This window comes from Phasianus colchicus, chromosome Z, assembly GCF_987193195.1.
Source record: "Phasianus colchicus chromosome Z, bPhaCol1.hap1.1, whole genome shotgun sequence".
Taxonomy (NCBI): Eukaryota; Metazoa; Chordata; class Aves; order Galliformes; family Phasianidae; genus Phasianus; species Phasianus colchicus.
Genome location: NC_143476.1, coordinates 984163 through 1002140, shown reverse-complemented (window position 1 = coordinate 1002140; position 17978 = coordinate 984163). Strand labels below are relative to the sequence as shown.

General features: G+C 43.1%; 1 long non-coding RNA gene across 1 annotated transcript; it reads left to right on the top strand.

Moving 5' to 3' along the window:
- Positions 1–4601: 4601 nt before the first annotated feature.
- On the top strand, positions 4602–11903 carry LOC149912150 (uncharacterized). Its single transcript, XR_016461594.1, has 3 exons — positions 4602–4780; positions 11092–11195; positions 11275–11903. It is a non-coding gene; the product is annotated as an uncharacterized LOC149912150 (long non-coding RNA).
- Positions 11904–17978: the final 6075 nt, after the last annotated feature.

The window sequence follows — 17978 nt, the reverse complement described above, 5'->3', positions numbered from 1 at the left end:
GCAAAATGTCACAAATGAGGAACACTTCACAGGAACATATGATGACAAACAAATCTGACCAACAAATGCAAGGAAAGACTGCAATGTGAGCCCAGCCTGGTCGATCACTTTAACTGACAGATGTGCATGGAATGTGTGCCAATGGTTCAGGCCTGGTTCAGCCTGGTTCCATGACTGATGGGGTGGGGGGACCCACAGACCCATGCCCTGAGATGGGCCTAAAAACAACACCGCAGCAATGAAGTTTAAGTCCCTTAAACTTTAATGCAAACAGTGATTACCACAAAGTGAGATTTTACAGGTGGTGTATGACCAGCACAAGAGTTAAGCTTGATAATAATTGATTAAATTTAAAAAAAAAAAAAAGGATAATAAATTGAGTGTGATAATTGTTGACAAAAGTATACATAACATACAGTTCCAACAAATTAAAGTTTCATATCAGCACTTAAATAACTTCTGTGCACGACCCCTCCAGCTGCAATATTAGACCTCTGTTTGGTTTTTAGCTGTTGAAATTTAAGCCTGATAAATATCAGAAATCAGCTAAAGATGCCAGCACTGCAGCTGAGGCTGTAACTGGCCCATACCTGGGCTGCTGTACAAGCTCTGATTTCTGCTTGCTTGCCTTGCTTTCTTGCAAGAACACAAACCTCTCCCAAGAGTTCAGCTTCTCCCTGAGACTTGACCTGCATTGCTCTAAGCCTAGAAAATGGGAGAGCTGGTTGAGTGTGGCATATTGATAACAGCCTCGTTAATGTCTAGCAGAGCAGTAACATGTATCTTAGATTATTAATCCCAAGTGGTTGAATAATTGAAATTGTTGCTTGTTTCAACATTCCTTGAGTTTTAATTTAAGAATTTAGTACAAAAGTAACCTTACATTTTTAGTGTATTTTTGTTTTTGGCTAATACTGCTTGCTGTGAATGAATGACAGATGGTGGTGAATTCCAGCAGAATGGGTGAGAAGCAAGATTCACTTGTGGGCTGTTTTGAAACTCAACTACATCCATGCTGATAGATTACTTTGTTGTTATTGTTGTTTTTATACTGAGAATTCTGGAATTCTATTATTTCAGCTCATCACTCCAAGTTTAATTTATGGTCACTGTACATCAATGCATTTCTTGGTACTGCTGCAAGGCTTAAATCCTAGCTCTCCACATTACCATTTCCCTGAGCATATAACTAAACTTGGCTTATATTTTTTCCATTCAGAGCTTGACGTAAAGGCATTTCTTAAATGCACTGCTTAAAAATTCTAACATATAAAATATTATTTTTCATAGAGAATGGCATTCTATTTTTTTTTTTCCTCCCCGCCTCTTTCTTCATAACTTGTTTTGTTAGATGATTTTGCAGAACAGGCAGGAGAACAGCAAGGAGTCCTAAGTGCAACAGGAAACTAACACAGAGAAATTGTGACTAGCCTCTGCTAGGATTGGGACAGATATGCATAATTGGAGTTGACAAAAAGAATTAAATTTTGAGGAGAAAGGAAAATCAAAAGATGTTAACATATTGAAGCTAGACTAGTGCTTGAGTCCACAGAGTGAGAGCTGGTAAAAGCACAACTCAAAAAAAAAAAGCAGCACAGACCTGTTTATCATACTTGTTCAGGGTTGAGACTAATAGATCAACTTGTTTCTACTTTGTTTTATGTAAAGAATGTATTAACTAAGAAAATTACTATTCTGACATGTATAATTTATGAAAATACTGAAGAGTTGGAAATGTAAGTAGGAATGCCATATTGAAAGCTTCTCAAATACCTAAATGCTGCTGAGTTTTCTTGGGAGGGTCCAGCTTATTTGCCAGTAATGCCCAGTTCCTAAAGATTTAGCCTCTGGGTAAAAGCTCTCTGCTTGAGAGCTTTAGTAATACAGTGGCTTCCAAGAAGCTTTGCTTGCTACTTTCTTGTCCCCAGTGCCCATTTAATGCTTGGGAAATATTTTCTATTACCTCAGAACAGATTGCATTCATTCATAGATTCATTTTGTCACCAGTGCCACATGGTGTGTCACACCTTTGTCCAGCTGTGACTATGTGAGACTGCACAGTGCTCATTCACAGCTCACACTGACCTGCTAAAACTTACTCTTGATATTTCAAGAAAAGATCCCTCACTACTCAGTCTCCTACAGATTTCATGATTTTTATGGATTCTCCATGTTTTGAGCACAGGGTCAGGAGAAAGATCCTTCTCTTTTGGAACTGTTTTGCCCTGTGTTCTTTGGGTATCATTCAACTTCTTCTGGGTTTCCCCACTATTTGCAGTGTTAGTGCCAGGTCATGCATCTGCAGCATCCTATAGCTTTGGCACTATTGCATTTTCATCCAGAGACTGTGTTTCTTAGTGTTCTGTGAAAGCCAAGAGCACTTTAAAACGTCTTTAACAGAGCTTTCATAAAACAACAGGAATCTGCCCTTGTAAGAAGCAAAGGAGACTGGCAGCACCTGGGGTTATGTTAGGAGGAGCAGGTCAGTGCTGGAGAACCTTCCCCTCGGTACTGTTGAAGATGTCCTGCAGAACCACATCCAGTTCTGGGCTCCCCAGCACAAGAGAAGCGGGGAGCTTCCATGGAAAATGCAACCAATTAAACAAAGGTGGGGAGGCATCTCGACTCTCAAGCATTTCCTTCTATGAGGAAAGACTCTGGGAGAGCTGGAACTGTCCAGCTTGCAGAAGAGAAGGCTGATGGGGCATCTCATCAATGCATATAAATACCTAAAGGGAGGCTGAGAAGAAAACAAGGACTTCTTAGTGGTGCCACTGGTGGGACATGAGGCAACAGCTGCTTAGCTTGCTGAGAGAGGTTGTGGAGTCTCCATCTCTGGAGATATCCAAAACCCAATTGGTCATGGCCCTGACCAACCTCCTCAAGGTGATCTTTGCTTGAGAAGGGGAGTGCACTGAGCAATCTCCGGATTCTTTGTGTGAATATGAGTACAGTGGAAGATGATGGAAGCAGTCATAACCTATTACCTTGTTCTTTATTAAGTCTGACTTAGATTTCCAGGATAGTAGCATTTCATTCCAGTATCTTGAGTACCTTTTGAATCCCAAAAGCCGTACAGATCCACATTAAGTCTTGACTCAAAACAGTGCATTAATATGACGGGTTTTTTTCTTTGAATATGTATGTTTAAGTGGATTTAAAAAAACTTATTCACTAAATTCTGAAAGCATGTTTTGTGTAGCTAAAAACTTGGACTAATCCAATTTTCTATAAGCAGGCATGTTGAACAGAACACGTATTTTCTAGGAGAAGATGAAAACTGTACAGTTAGATAATGTGACTACAGCTTTTGTACAACAATCAGTATCATTTACACAGTTTCTCAAATTAAAACAATTATCAGGCAGACATGCTTATTTTTGTCAGCCACCTCGAATAAAATCATGTAGACTCAGATAACCAGTGAGCAGTTGCCTGTTCAAAGGAGGACTGTGCTTTGTTAGAAAAAACACAATATTCCACAGATGTTTTTGTTTACATCATCTTATGCTTTTGGCAGAGAATTTATTCAGCTTCTAGTATCCGGTTATTTATCACTGCTCACTAGCTTTGCTGCATTCCCTAGGGAAAGCTCCTTTAAAAGTCCTAATGTGACACCATATATTTTTACTAGACTAGAAAATAGTTACAATTTCAATTTAAATTGAAATGACCAGACAAATCACTCTTAGATCTATCAAGCTCTTGATTGCAATTTTCCATTGCATGCATGCATAAATATTTGTTTATTTATTTCCAAGTGCTCATTCTGAAATACTTACTAGTTTGGTTGTTGTTTGTTTGTTGTATTCTGTACTTATTTAATATTTTCTTACAGCTAACGACTTCATGATTAAGCTTTAATGCTAAACATAAATGGTGGAAACAATAAGCCTATCCAAGTGTTGGGAAAATAAGATCTGTATATATTTTGAGATGACTTTAATTCAAGGAGCTTCCTTTGTGGAAGGAAAACAAAGAAAAAAGCAGTCCCACTTAGAGTAATGGGCAGCTTTTATTGTGTCTCCCTAGCAGAGAATGAACATTCATGTTTCATCTAGTGGCTTCTCCTCAGTCCTTCCAACTCTGTTTAGAAAGTAACTACGAAATAATAAAGAAATGCTATACCCAACAACACCCAAAATCCTATAATCACCGTATCATCTACATTCTGACTCTGCAGCAGCAACACCTGTGGACAACACTACCTGCAATGGTCTTCTGTATGCTCACAATTTGAGCGTTTAAATCACAGCAGGTTTCCGGGCATGTAAATAGGAAGGCTGGGGAAAAAAAAAAAAAAAAAAAAAAGTGCAAATGCACTCAATCTCATTCGAGCACAAACAGGTTATTTAAGTAACCCCAGACACGGAATTCTTGGCCATTACTGCTTTAAGATCATGGCAAACTCATCACACAGAGGCACGCCAGCCATACGCAGTCTGCACCCTGAGAGTTGCTGAGTGCTGGTGTGAGGCTGTTGTGGCTCATGTGTGATCATTAATCTTCAGCTCACACCCGTCCCTGCTGAGCCTGAGGAGCTGGGAGCACTAAAAGCACGAGTTGCTGGGGCTCTGGTGGGGCGGAGGGGCACTGAGCAGTGCTGAGCAGATGTGCAGAACTGTCTGCTGCCAGTGTGCATTTGTTGGCAGGGGTTTTCTCTGTGCTCTGATACTGACCATTCTTGTTTTCCACAGTGCTAAGAGTAGATCTACAGAACTGACCTGAGTTTTTGTTCTATTGGCCTCCTTTCTTCAATGACATTTAACTGGAAACCACTGTAAGTCATATGGAATGGAAGCAAAGCGTGGTTCTTCTTTGTTTTCAAGGTCAAGGGAGACTTTTTTCCATGAAATCATAGATTTTATGTCCCCCACGAGGTTAGGCTGAGAGAGCTGAGGCTCTCAAGCCTGGAGAAGAGAAGGCTCCAAGGAGACCTTATAGGGGCCTGCCAGTACCTGAGGGAGCCTACAGGAAAGCTTGGGTGGGACTTTTTATAAGGACAGGTAGTAACAGGATGAGGGGAAACAGCTCTAAACTGGAAGAGAGTAGATATTAGGAAGAAATACTTTACTGTGAGGGTGGCGATGCACTGGCACAGGTTGCCCAGTGATGCTGTGGATGCCCCCTGCCTGGAAGCACTCAAGGCCAGGCTGGATGGGGCTGTGAGCAAGCTGGGCTAGAGGGAGGTGTCCCTGCCTGCAGCAGGGGGTTGGAACGAGGTGATCATAAAGGTCCCTTCCAGTCCACACCACCCTATGATTTTATGACAGGATGTCTTTCTCGTAGTGAGGGGCCCAAAACTGAACACAGTGTTCGAGGTGCACTCTCACCAGGGCTGAGTACAGAGGGACGATCGCTTCTCTGCTCTTACTGGCTGCAGTGTTTCTGATACAAGCCAGGATGCCGTTCTTGGCCACCTGGGGACACTGCTGGCTCACTTTCAGCCAAGTGTTGACCAACTCCCCCAGGTCCATTACCTCTGCACAGTCTTCCAGCTACTCTGCCCAAGCCTGTAGTGTTGCCCAAGGTTGTTGTGGCCAAAGTGCAGGACCCGGCATTTGGTCTTGCTGAATTTCATCCCACTGGCCTCAGCCCAGCTAGCCAGCCTGTCCAGATCCCTCTGGAGGGCCTTCCTACCCCTAGGCAGATCCACACTTCCTCCCAACTTGGTGTCACCTGCAAATTTAGTGAAGGTGCACTGCATGCCCTCATCCACGTAATCAGTAAAGATACTGAACAGGACAGGCCCCAATAGCAGCCCCTGGGGAACACCTCTAGTAACCAGTCTCCAGCTGGATCTAACTCCATTCACCACCACCCTTTGGGCCCAGCCATCCAGTCAGTTTTTTAGCTAGCTAAGAGTGTACCTGTCCAAGCCACAGGCTTGCTAGCTTTCCTATGAGAATACTGCTGGAGGCATTGCCAATCAAAGGCATTGCTGAAGTCTAGGTAGACTGCCCACAGCCTTTCTCTCATCTACCAGGTGGGTCAGGCCATCATAGGAGATCAGGTTGATCGAGCAGGATTTGCCCATGGTGGCAGAGCCCGATTCTCCGGTTGCCCTGCACATGCTGCATGATCTTCCTTGAGATGATCTGCTCCATAACCTTTCTTGGCACCAAGGTCAGGCTGATGGGCCTGCAGTTCCTCAGATCCTCTCTACAACACTTCTCGTAGATGGGAGTTGCACTTGGGAAAGACAATGCAATAAATAGTGGGCTGATGTGTTGCAGGCTGCATGAAATGATACATTGGTCTTAGTAGTCATGTTTCCCTGTGCTGTGTTTCTAATATGCTGTGATTTGGAGCAGATTTTTAGCTCTATAGACAACTTGCTCTTTTTTTCCTTTTTTTTCCCCCTCCCCTCTCCGCTCTTCTGCAACCAGTTTATAAACTTGAGGATTGGTAGGGCATCCCTATCTGCTTCTTGTTTTCCTCAATTGTACACAGGTGTGCAAAGTTCAAGAGCTGCAATTTATTTCTTTGAGGGCAAATATTCAAATAAAATCTTAATAAGATCATCTCTCCCTTTCGCATCCCATTCTGGTCACAGAATATAGGCTGAGTGCATCTGTATGCTTGCTTTTATTTTTTCCCTGTATGGAGAAGTTTTTCTTACTATTTTCATGTGCATCATTCTACTTAGTGATGGTCTTAGAGAAAAAGCTTATTTCTGCTCTAACAAAAACTCAAGAGCTTCTACAAACTCTACACTAAATATAATAAGAGCAGGCAGTGTATTTTTTTTGGTGTCTCAAAGAGAATAGATTGAATTTGATATCACGGACTGTTCAAGGTAAATTAATTAAATTGGCTAAGTAGGGCTCAGGTGTTCTTAGACAGGTCACGATGATCTCTTGGTTGCTGCTGGCATGCCAGATTTTATTAAAATGATAGTTTCAAAAGAAGATCCTCCTTGCTATGCACAGAACAGAAAGAAGGAAGGTAAAAAAAAAAAAAAGGTTCATCAAAAAATCATAATATAGATGAGCACATATAGATGAGCACAAGCTGATCTTGAAAAGCAATCATTTTTCTGGGCAGTTCCATTCAACAGTGGAAGGCTATGCTCTTGAATCCTCTCCCTAGCAGAGAGACAGTTAGCACTAAAATAATCTCCATATGTCCTATCAAATTAAAACAAAATAAGAAATCCTGAGCAAGTACATCTTGTTAGGTGATTTTTGTGTATTAACGCTTTTATTTTAACCATAGTATGGATCTTTAAGAGTATGCCTTGTAAATAATTAGCAGAACTCCAATTAGCAACAGCACACCAAACCTTTTCTTTGCTGAGAAATATGTATAGAGAGAGAATCTGTGGTTATAAAACAAGGGGAAATGGTTCTAAGCTCAAAGAGATTTAGGTTAGATATAAAGAAAAATACCTAAATATAAAGGAAAAAAAGACTTTTTTCAGTGAGGGTGGTGAGGCACTGGAGCAGTTGCCCGGTGATGTGGTTGATGTCCCACCCCCAGAGTCTTCCAGGGTGAGGCTGGATGAGGCCCCAGCCATCCTGATCTAGCTGTGGTGTCCTTGTGCCCTGCAGTTGGACTTTGGAGGTACCTTCCTAAGGGTTCTATGAATATATGCTGTATTTCCTGCAGGAAGTTATCTGAATATTACACTGGATGCAGCCTTTCCAACTTTAGCATTTATTCCACTGCAGAAAGGAACCTACCAGAATTTACTCACATCCCAAGTTAAGATGGCTTTACACTTCCAATGATGTTTTGCACTTTTGACAGCACAGGATTATCATCTCTGTCATTTCCTGGCCAGTGAAAACATACTGACTGTGATGTGCCATGGAAACACTATCATGCTAAGCCATGACCAGAGACTTCCCACTCAGCCATGGTGATCAGTGGTGTCCAGTGCTTGTATGACATAGGCAACGCTGATTTGTTGCTTGGATGGCACTATCTGTGACGCATCATTTCAACCTGCTGTGGTATGCCTTGTGAATCTGTTGGTGGCTTTTCTTCATTTGCCCTTTATTATTTTTTTTCCCCCCTCACACTCTCTGTTTAAAACCCAGGAAGTCAGAAGAATTGTGAGATCCCATTATCATTGTTTGCATTTCTACAGAAAAATCAAGATCAAGCGAGCTCTTAGCCTTCTGCTCTACATTAGCAGAGTGAGCAGAATAGCTGTGTACTCTTTACTGAGCACCCAGCAGGGGACTTTCACCTCACACACATCCCCATAACTGTAGTAGTCACTTACAGAGCAGGAAATTCCCTCCTGGCAGCCTCCTCATAGCCCACTCCTGTCACCTCTGCACATCTCCTGATGTTTGGGACATTTGTCTTGCCCCAAACACCCTACCTCCATCTTCCCTTTTGGTACACAGCCAGAGAAGTTCCTATATTCTCTATACAAAACATCCTTGTAAACTTCTCCTTCATTTTCCCTTGCAGGAAACTAGATATAACTTGAATCTGTGGGTCCACCTTTGGGTACCTATGTGTTCAGAATCAGCCACAGCTTGGCTTTCTAAAGATGTCTTTCTTCCACTGTGCCCTCCTTCCTTAGGAACTTGAGCAGGGAGAGTTCAAGGCTGGTATTTTTTATTAGTTGAGGATCACCAGGGATGTGCAGGGAATAAGCATCAACCATGCATATATCCTACTTTTCCAAGGGGTCCTGCCTGCTTATCTCTCTACTGATTCTGATTATTGGATGTGACAGCACGTTCTAAAAGGCTGTCTGGTGTTTATTTTAATGCCACCCCACAGTCAAAGAATCACAGCATGATTATGTTGGAAGGGACCTTAAAGCCACCCTCACCTCAAACCCCTACCACGGGATGTTTAACAATCAGAAAGACCAATGCAATAGAATGCTATTACAGGAGATGTAACAATAAGGGAACTATTGCAATAGAAAGGTATTACAAAGAAAAAAAAAGCACTCACCCATCTCCAAAGATCTAGGCCTAGAAGGGAAACTCCACCAAGGAGGGATCTCCAACTCAAGATCCTTCCCCAGTGGCAGTCAGCCCTTAAATGAGGTCTAAGAGAGGAGCAGCGAGGCTGCACCCCTTCCAATCCCAGAGCTGAACTGCCTTCACCTGTGCTCCCAGGGCTGAGCAGGTACCCCAGACGCTCAATCAGTGGTTCAGGCCGTGACTCAACCATTACCATCCAGGATGTTTGCCCCTGACCAGCTGAAGCTGCCTATGCCCCATTCAGCCTGGCCCTGAGCACCTCCAGAGATGGGGCATCCACAACTTCTTTGGGCAGCTGTGCCAGTGACTCACCACCCTCTAAGTAAAGTGCATTTCCTCTTCATATCTGACCTACGTCTCCTGTCTTTTAGTTTAAAGCCATTCCCCCTGTCCTGTCACAATCAGACCGTACAAATAGTTGGTTTCCTTCCTGTTTATAAGTTTCCTTCAAGAACTAGAAAGGCACAGTGAGGTTTCCCCAAAGCTTCTCTTCTTCAGGCTGAACAAGCCCAGCTCTCTCAGCTTGATTTTATAGGACAGGTGCTCCAGAACTTTGACCATCTTCACAGCTTCCTCTGGACCCACTCCAACAGCTCCACACCTTTCTTGTGCTGGGGACACCGGGCTTGGACACTGTGCTGCATGGAGAGCCTCACAAGGGCAGAGTACAGGGGGACAATCATCTCCCTCGTCCTGCTTTCGCCTCTCTTTTGATGCAGTTCGGTATGCAGATGGCCTTCCAGATTGCAAGTGGACATCACTGGCTCAGCTTTTCATCCAGAAGACCCCCCAAGATGTTCTCCACCGCCGTTCCCTCAGGGCGTCCTTGCAGTCTGCACACATACCTGGGGTCATCCTCATCCAGGTGCAACACCTTGCACTTGGCCATGTTAAACATCATTAAGCTTTCATGGGCCTACTTCTCAAGCTTCTTCAGATCCTTCTGGATGACATCCCTTCCTTCTGTCATACTAACTGCACTATCCACCTCTGAGATTGCATTTGATCCCACTGTCTGTGTCACTGACATATCCAGCGAAGAGCACCAGTCCCAAGATGAGCCCTTGGAGGACACCAGTTTTCACTGGCTTCCATCTGCATGCAGTGCTGCATACCACAACCCTCTGCCTCAACCATCCAACCAGTTCTTTATTGACTGAACAGTTCACCTTTTAAATCCTTTTTTCTCCAATTTGGAGACGAGGATGTGGTCCAGGACCACATCAAAAGCTTTCCAGAAATCCAATTAAATGCCATCAGTTGCCCTTCCTTTGTCCACCAACGACATCACTCCATGATAGAAGGCCTCTAGGTTGCTCAGGCATAACCTTCTCTTGGTAATATCTGTGGCTTTTGATTTTCTCCTGAAACTAAGGGCACAGCATCAGAAATCAACATCACGCAGCATTGCTGTGTGATGAGCAACAGCTTCACCGTGCCTGAGATTCCCTCTTCTATAATATGTATTATATGTGCTTTTTCCTCTGTATGTATTGTATCTTGCATTTTTTTTTGTCCTTTTGCCTCATTTCAGCATTGTCTCTCTCTCCCAGTGCTGTGGGAACATCTCTGCATGTACTAACCACTTGTACAAACCAATTCTCACACTCCTCTCATTCTTTCCATGATGCCAGGCAGCTACTCTGAATATGTTTCCCTGTGGACATTGACTGCAAGTTGCTGGAGCATGACTTAAAAGCCCTGTGTGTTGGAAATGCAGAAGTTGAAGCCTTTTTCTTTACAAATTATTTGCAATGATATCTTGCTTCTACAGGAGCTGTATATGTGCCAGAATCCAAAAAGTAGTGTAACTTCTAGGCTCTTTACCTCACTCTTCTCCTAAATCCTATATACACACATGTATATATAGGATATTATACATATATATATATAAGGTCTAAATATATTATATAGGAACTGTTAAGTTGTGGCCTGACACAGTGATTGAGCACTTGTTGAAGAGGCATGGCAAACCCTGGGAGCACAGCTACAAGCAATTTACCTGTGCAGGCAGAAGGGGTGGACCCGAGGTCCACACCTCCCCAACCTCATTTAAGGGCTGGCCAAAAGAAAAGATATCTATTTAAAAATTGTTTCTAATGCCCGAGTCCTCAGTGTCCTCTCTTAATGGCAGGGAGACAACAGGAGCCAAGGAGCAGGCTGCAGCACCAGAACAACCACATGAATAAGCTGCTGAGCTCCCTCCCACCCTGCTCATTCCTTACTGCTGGCTCAAGAGTGAGTACAAGAGGGCGAACAGGGCTGATCTGGCATTCTTTATGTTTCTGTCTTTCTTACATTCTCCTTCTTTACTCAGATGCACACATCAATGATGCCAGCATCACATTTCCCATGTGAAGACCCAGTGCAACTAAAGCAAAGGGAAACCTGAGAGGATGACTGGTAATAGTCAGAAAGTAACAAACAAACAGAGAAGCCAGACTGCGCAAGACACTTGTCATGTAAGAAAAGAAAATTCCCAAATACAGCATGTAGAGTGAATACAAGGCTGCTGGTGCATGGAACTGGAGTGTATGCTAAGCATGTGTGGTAAGCAGAGTGATTTAACAGCTAAAAATGCATGGCAAGAAATAATGATAAAAACAGAAAATGAGTAACGTGGTGTATACAGATTATTTAAGCTACTCAGAATGGTTAGAAGAACTAGGACACTGAATCCAAATTGATGGAGAGCTGCACTGCAGAGTGCTTGTTGGTCAACCAGCTGTATCTTTCTCCTTTTCCTACCTACCTTTGCTCCTGAATACAGAAGCTTCTTCTGGAAATATAGTGTCTGAATTAAATAAGCCTTGCTGGGATGAAGAAGGCTGAAGCATGAAGTCTTAGCTAGCATGTTTTCAGCTCCCGTTTGGGAGCTAGTATCTGAAACTGGAGGGAAAGAAGCTGTCCTCAACATGTATGTAAAAAACTTCAATATGAGCTTAATAAATTTCACAACATTTCAGTGGGAGTGGAATAAAAAAAAAAGGACTATAGGTGGGGGAAAAAAAAAAAAACATTCTGAATGCTCCATAGGAAAAAAAAATCTGATTGTGCACAGCGATGGAAATACAAAAAAGAGCCCTTATCCAATTAACACCCACCCAAGTATTCTGCCTATGGTCATTCTCATTCAGCAAAGCTGGTTTTACCAGATCATCCCACCCGAGCTGATCTGAATTCAGAAAGGCAGCCCCTCAAACACAGGTGTGCTGCCAGCACAAGTCACTGGGCCTGTTTCTGGTGGGTATCAGATATAAGTCGTGTCATTGGTTTTAATTGCTGATTATAAGGCTGCTCTGAAAGCTGTATATCTTACATGATAATGTTGGTCCACAATATCAGAGGTGGACGCTGGTGATATGGCAGTAAAAGGTGAACCTTCCCACTAATACTCGTTACCTTTTATTGCCTTCTGACAGGGGGCTGCAGAGGGGCACTCTGACAAAATGGCATCTGTCATGAAAGTGCACATGAAGCAAAGCTGTGCCACTGAATTCCTCCAAGCAGAAAAAATTGCACCCAATGAGATTCATGGATGCTTGCTGGACACTGATGGAGAGCAAATGTGAGTCCAGTGAGGCAGTGGGCAGGGTGTTTCAGGAGTGGTGACAACGTTCACCTCCACTGGTGCAGATTTGTGTGAGCAAGGCATGCAGGCTCTTCTTCGTTGCAGCTGTGCAAGGCATGCTGTGCATTCGGTGCAGCTGTGCAAGGCATGCAGGCTCTTCTTCGTTGCTGGTGAAAATGCTAATAGTGGTGACCACGTTGTGAAAGGGTGTTTTGGACCTAAGGATTTGCTCTGTCAAATGCAGTTATTGCACTCCTTGTCTCAGTTTTCATAGGAGGCATTACCTTTGGAACAACCTATGCACGTAAAGGCTTCAGACAGAGGCAGACATTCTTGAAAGACTGAAAACGAAATGTTTTACATCTGAGCACAAACCAACTTCTTGAAAACAACCAAGCGACAGGTGTAGGTTAGAACTTGTGCAATATATATATATATATATATATATATATATATTTTTTTTTTTTTTTTAATTTTTTTCTCCTGTATGAAGACCTCCAGAGTAGCATGTGGTACCTTATTATTACGGGAGCACTTTTTGAAATATTGGGAGGATTTGCACAGTAATGTCTGTAACCTGCCCTCCTCTTGTTAGGAAGCGCAAATGCCTCAGGCACCGCTGTGCTGCTGTGGACTGAGCACAACAACCAGTGGGTGTCTGATTGGGAACCAGTGTGCTTGTCATGTGCTGTCACAGTAGAGTGCCCAAGCCATGCGTCACGTGGCATGTCCTGGTGAGTGATGACAGCATACATCTTTGACAGCAACACCGTGCGTAGGCCATGTGTGTCACTTTTTTTTTTTTTTTTTCCCCATTTTGTGGCTCTCTGCAGACCCAGTACAGGAGTAGGCAGTTGCTAGCAGCACACAGCTGGCTCTGCAGACATTGTCTGCAGGCTGGACAGCAAAGCCAGAAATCTGTGTTCTACCATCTTCCCGAATGTGACTCCGCTGGGCTGGAATGCAGAAAACTATCTTACTATCTGCTAACCTTATTGCTAATAGCCTGCCTTCTGAAAGGAACGAAGCCTTTTTCTGCAAGAGGAGCAAGCAGGTTGGCGGTGTGTTTTTCCAAAGCTGTGTTTTGAGAGGGAGGTTGGTTTTCGGTGCAGCTGTGCAGAAGGCACAGGGGGAAATACATTCGTTGTGCTGGGTTTTCTGGTTTTGCTGAAAATGAATGTGTATTTTTGCAAAAAAAAAAAAAAAAAAAAGGCATTTTCCTTCCAGCAGCTGTGGCATTTGAGTAGAAGAGCATGTGGGGACTGAAGTCAGGCACTAATGGCAGGTGCCACGGAGGAGAGCAGGCTGCATTCCTTGAATGAAGTTTCTGAGAATAACAGAAAAGCCCCTTTGTGCTCGGTTTGCCCAGTGTTGCTGAGGGGGAACGCTGCCACTTGCTGCTGATAACTGTGCTCTGTTCCTGTGGCTGCTGCTGAGGGGCCTGAGGGTGTGAAGTGGGCCAAGCAACAAGCAATGGGAGAACAGAAGATGTACAGAAGGGCCCCCTGAGCCTCCACAGATTCCAGCTGTCCTAATTTGTAGGAGCAGGAAGAAAAGGCGTTTCAATTTCATGTCATTTCTGTCCTTGGAGTAATGAATATAAGCATTAAAGAGAAACCTAAGTAGTACCAAATGAATTTGAAACCTGAATCAGAAATTTCCCATCTCTGTCTATTCACTGAGTTTGGGATCAGAACTAACCTGGATGTGAAGAGAAAGGCAGAGCAAAACGTCCGAAAGGAAACATGTCCCTGCTTATGCTACCATGCTTTTAGCAGCATCACTTTCCTGGTGAAAGAACATTTTCAGAACAGAGAGAAAAATTTCTGTTACAAAGAGCTCTATTTTCTGGGTAAATGCACTGGAACAGGTTGTCCAAGGAGGCTGTGGATGCCCCATCCCTGCAGGCATTCAAGCATGTGGCTCAGGACAGCCTGATCTGGTGTTTGGTGACCTGCACATAGCAGGGGGTTGGAACGACATGATCACTGTGGTCCTTTTCAATCCAGGTAATTCTATGATTCATCCTGTGATTCTGTAAATCTAAGCTAAGGCACAGAAGAGAAAAAGGAAAGGCTCAGAGAGAAAATTCTCTGTTGTTCCCTGGAAACAGCTTGAAAAACCTAATGCAGGACTGCAGTCTCAATTGTTTTAGTACTGAGGAAATGCAAGCAGGTTGGCACTCAGCTTAGAGAGCTAAGAAAATAATTTCCAGTGCTTATTTAAGAAAAGTAATAAGCACATACGTTTCTCTACTTGCAATAACATTGATCAGGATTGGAAAAAATTCACTTTGCCTTAGGCCACTTTTCCTACCTCCACTATGGTGCTTGGAAATTCCTGTTTGGTGGGTCCTGTGCTAATTCCCTGCCTCTGAGGAGCTACCTCCACCTTCAGGAGTAGTCAACTCTGGCACTTCTATCACGCACCCTAAGAGAAGACATAATCAATTCCCCATCTGGCACTTTGTACTGAATACCCACTTTTTCTGTTTGATAGCAGGACTAAATTAGTTATTTAGCAATGAGATTCTAATTTAAAGTGAGCAACAGCCTTGACAAGGATCATTGTTCAAGGTCATCCCCCCTTTGCTTTCAGATGAGAGGCCCACAAATCCCTGGAAGGTGATAAATAGACAATTAGACAATAGATGTATTTTGTTAGTTCTGCAAAGCTCCCTTGTGCTGTCAAGAGTCACAATAAAGGGGGCTCTGGTAAATTGGTGGGCAATGAAAGCCAGCTGTTCGGTCATCACTCCTACAGACACAAAGCCATATGTGGTCATTTACAGGACATCCCTGAAAATAGATTGAGCCACTAAGACCAGGGGGAACTAAAAATACTTGACAAAGTTGCCTGCTCTTCATTTAACAAGAATAAAATATCTAATGGATTGTAATGGAAGCTATCAATCACACCTGCACAAAGCACAGCTTTAGGATCTTACTTTTAACTGTTAATGCAAGTTTTTATTCATCTGTGGCAAGTCAGAAGTGAGCATCTTGTGTGCAGGATGATGCTAGATAATTACTTACAAATAGCATAGACCCAGCAGCACTGGCATAATGCATATCCAGACCAGAATAGTAAGAGAGAAAATGAACAAAGAGAACTATAAGCAGCAGCCTGATGAAAAACAGATCTGTTATCCCTACCTGGAAGTATCCCCTTTAGGACTGCAAGTAAGGTGCAGTTTCTTCTTTCTACTAATCAAATTCCTTTCTAGGCAAGGAGATCAAGGTAAGTGTAAAGAGAATTAGCTCAAGTATCTGTTTATTAAGGAAAAATATTTAATGCACTTCTCCTGGAGGTGTGAATGTCTTAGGTTCAGCTGCGATGGAATTGTTTTCTTCAGAGTATCTAAGGAAGGAATCATGTAGCAGAGAAGCCATCTCAGAGCAGATGCTACCTCACGGGTGCCATGTTTTGGTTCTAGCAGAAAAACAATCTTGATAACAAACCAATGTCTGTAACTACTGGTAAAGCAGTGCTACATCAAGCCAGGGCCATTCTCAGCAAAGGGCACAAGGAGCTGAGAGGGAACTGTCTAAAGGGATATTCCATGCCATATGGCATCAAGTGGAAGGAGTTTTGAAGGGGGTGGGAGTTCATCTGACTCTCTTCTACTGCCTGGGGGCTGGCTGAGCATCAGTCGGTGAGTGGTGAGCAACTGCTCATGTATCACTCATATACTTCATGTGTGTATATAATCATAAACACTATTTCTCAATCTTAGTAAATAGCTTTACCTCAACCCATGAGTTCTGCTTCTTGTTTCCCCTGATTCTCACCCCCGTTCCATTGGAAAGATGGGAGAGTGAGTGAACTACTGTATGGTGATAAGCTACCTGCCAGGGTAAATCACAACAGGCATTTCTGGTGCCCCGTGTGTGACACAAAGCATTAAGATAATAGCAGGTCTGACCAGAGCATGCTAACATGGGATGCTGTGGTAGTTTGTCAATTCATGGTCACTGTATTGATTTTTTTTTCCATATTTATGAAGTTCTTTGAGAGTCTTCTCATGGAACTATATTGTGTAGCACCTTGCTTGCTGCCCATTTTCCTTGCAGCGTTGTTTGTTATCTCTGGGGGTTGGATTAAGGTTTTTATGTTCTTATGCTTGGCTTATAAAATGCTAAAATTGGCAGCAGAGAAACTAATATTTTGTGCTTATTTGGCATTGCAGTCATCTTAGGACTTTAGAAGCCATACTGTTGACACTACTGGAAACTACACATATTGCTTTATCTCCCAGCTATGGAGGAGGTAAGGAAGGGCACTTTCCAGCAATTCCTCAGCATCCTTTTCACTTTTCTTTCTTTCCCTTAAGCTCCAGAGCTAGTTAGAATAGCTCTTGAGAATTTTGAATATCTGTGGGGTGTTCAAAGCAGCACGCTCCTATTATAATGTGTTGTGAATGTGTTTAAGATTAAGCAATTATTTAACAATATTATGCAGGGATCTACTCTGAGGTGGGATAGTTCCAACTGGCAGGGAGTGTGGGATGCTGTAGGAAGGTGCCCGAGTGGTGAAAAACCCTCCAGTGGTTTGAACTTCACCTCTAAAAATCTGCAGAATCCTGAAAAACTGGAAAGGCCTGCAGTCACCCTGGCAATCCTAAAGAAGCATGAATCACTGGAGCATGCCAGGGGCCTGGCCTATGCCACTAAGCACTGTTCAACACTATTCAGCATTCTCAAGAGAAAAGAATACTTCTGGATCTGATGACAGTGCAACAGACCTTCCAAATCCTGTGATATACCCAACAGTAGCTCCATTTTATGCAACAGGTCATGCAGATACTCTGAGCATGGTGATGGGCCCTGCAGCTGCCAAAATTCCTATGACAAGCCTAACAGTTCAAGCAGAGAACCAACCAGTGCCAGTATCAGTTGCTCTTAAAAATAAAGTTGCAAGAAAAATAAAGTCTACAGAAGTCAGAATGTTTAGCAAAGAGATAAACTTATAAGTTTATCAGAGAAGATGGAACAGAATCATCACAAAAGCAGGAGGAAGATGAAGAAACAGAAATAATTTGACTCCTAATGCTGAGTGAGCTGCAAGATTTGTGAAAAGATTGTGGCTGTCAGCCAGGTGAGCACATTGCCACCTGGCTGCTCCAGTGCTGAATGATGGGGCCAGCAGCCTTGACTTAGTGGGCAGTGAAGCCAACCAGCTGGGATCTCTTTTTAAAGAAAGTGGCATTGACAAAGTGCCAATGACCAAAAAAGAAGACCAGTGGTAGATGAAGTGGCTAGCCTGCATAGACAATATAAAGATAATCACTCTTCCTCACTACGGGCCTGTGAATCAGCTGGGAGGAAACTGGCTCAATGGCTCCTTCACCTCTACAAACCAGTATTTCATCCCTTAAAAGTAAGCATTTTATCTGCTGGGGAGTCGATTCAGTATGTAGATACCATGAATCACCCCATGGATTTACCTGC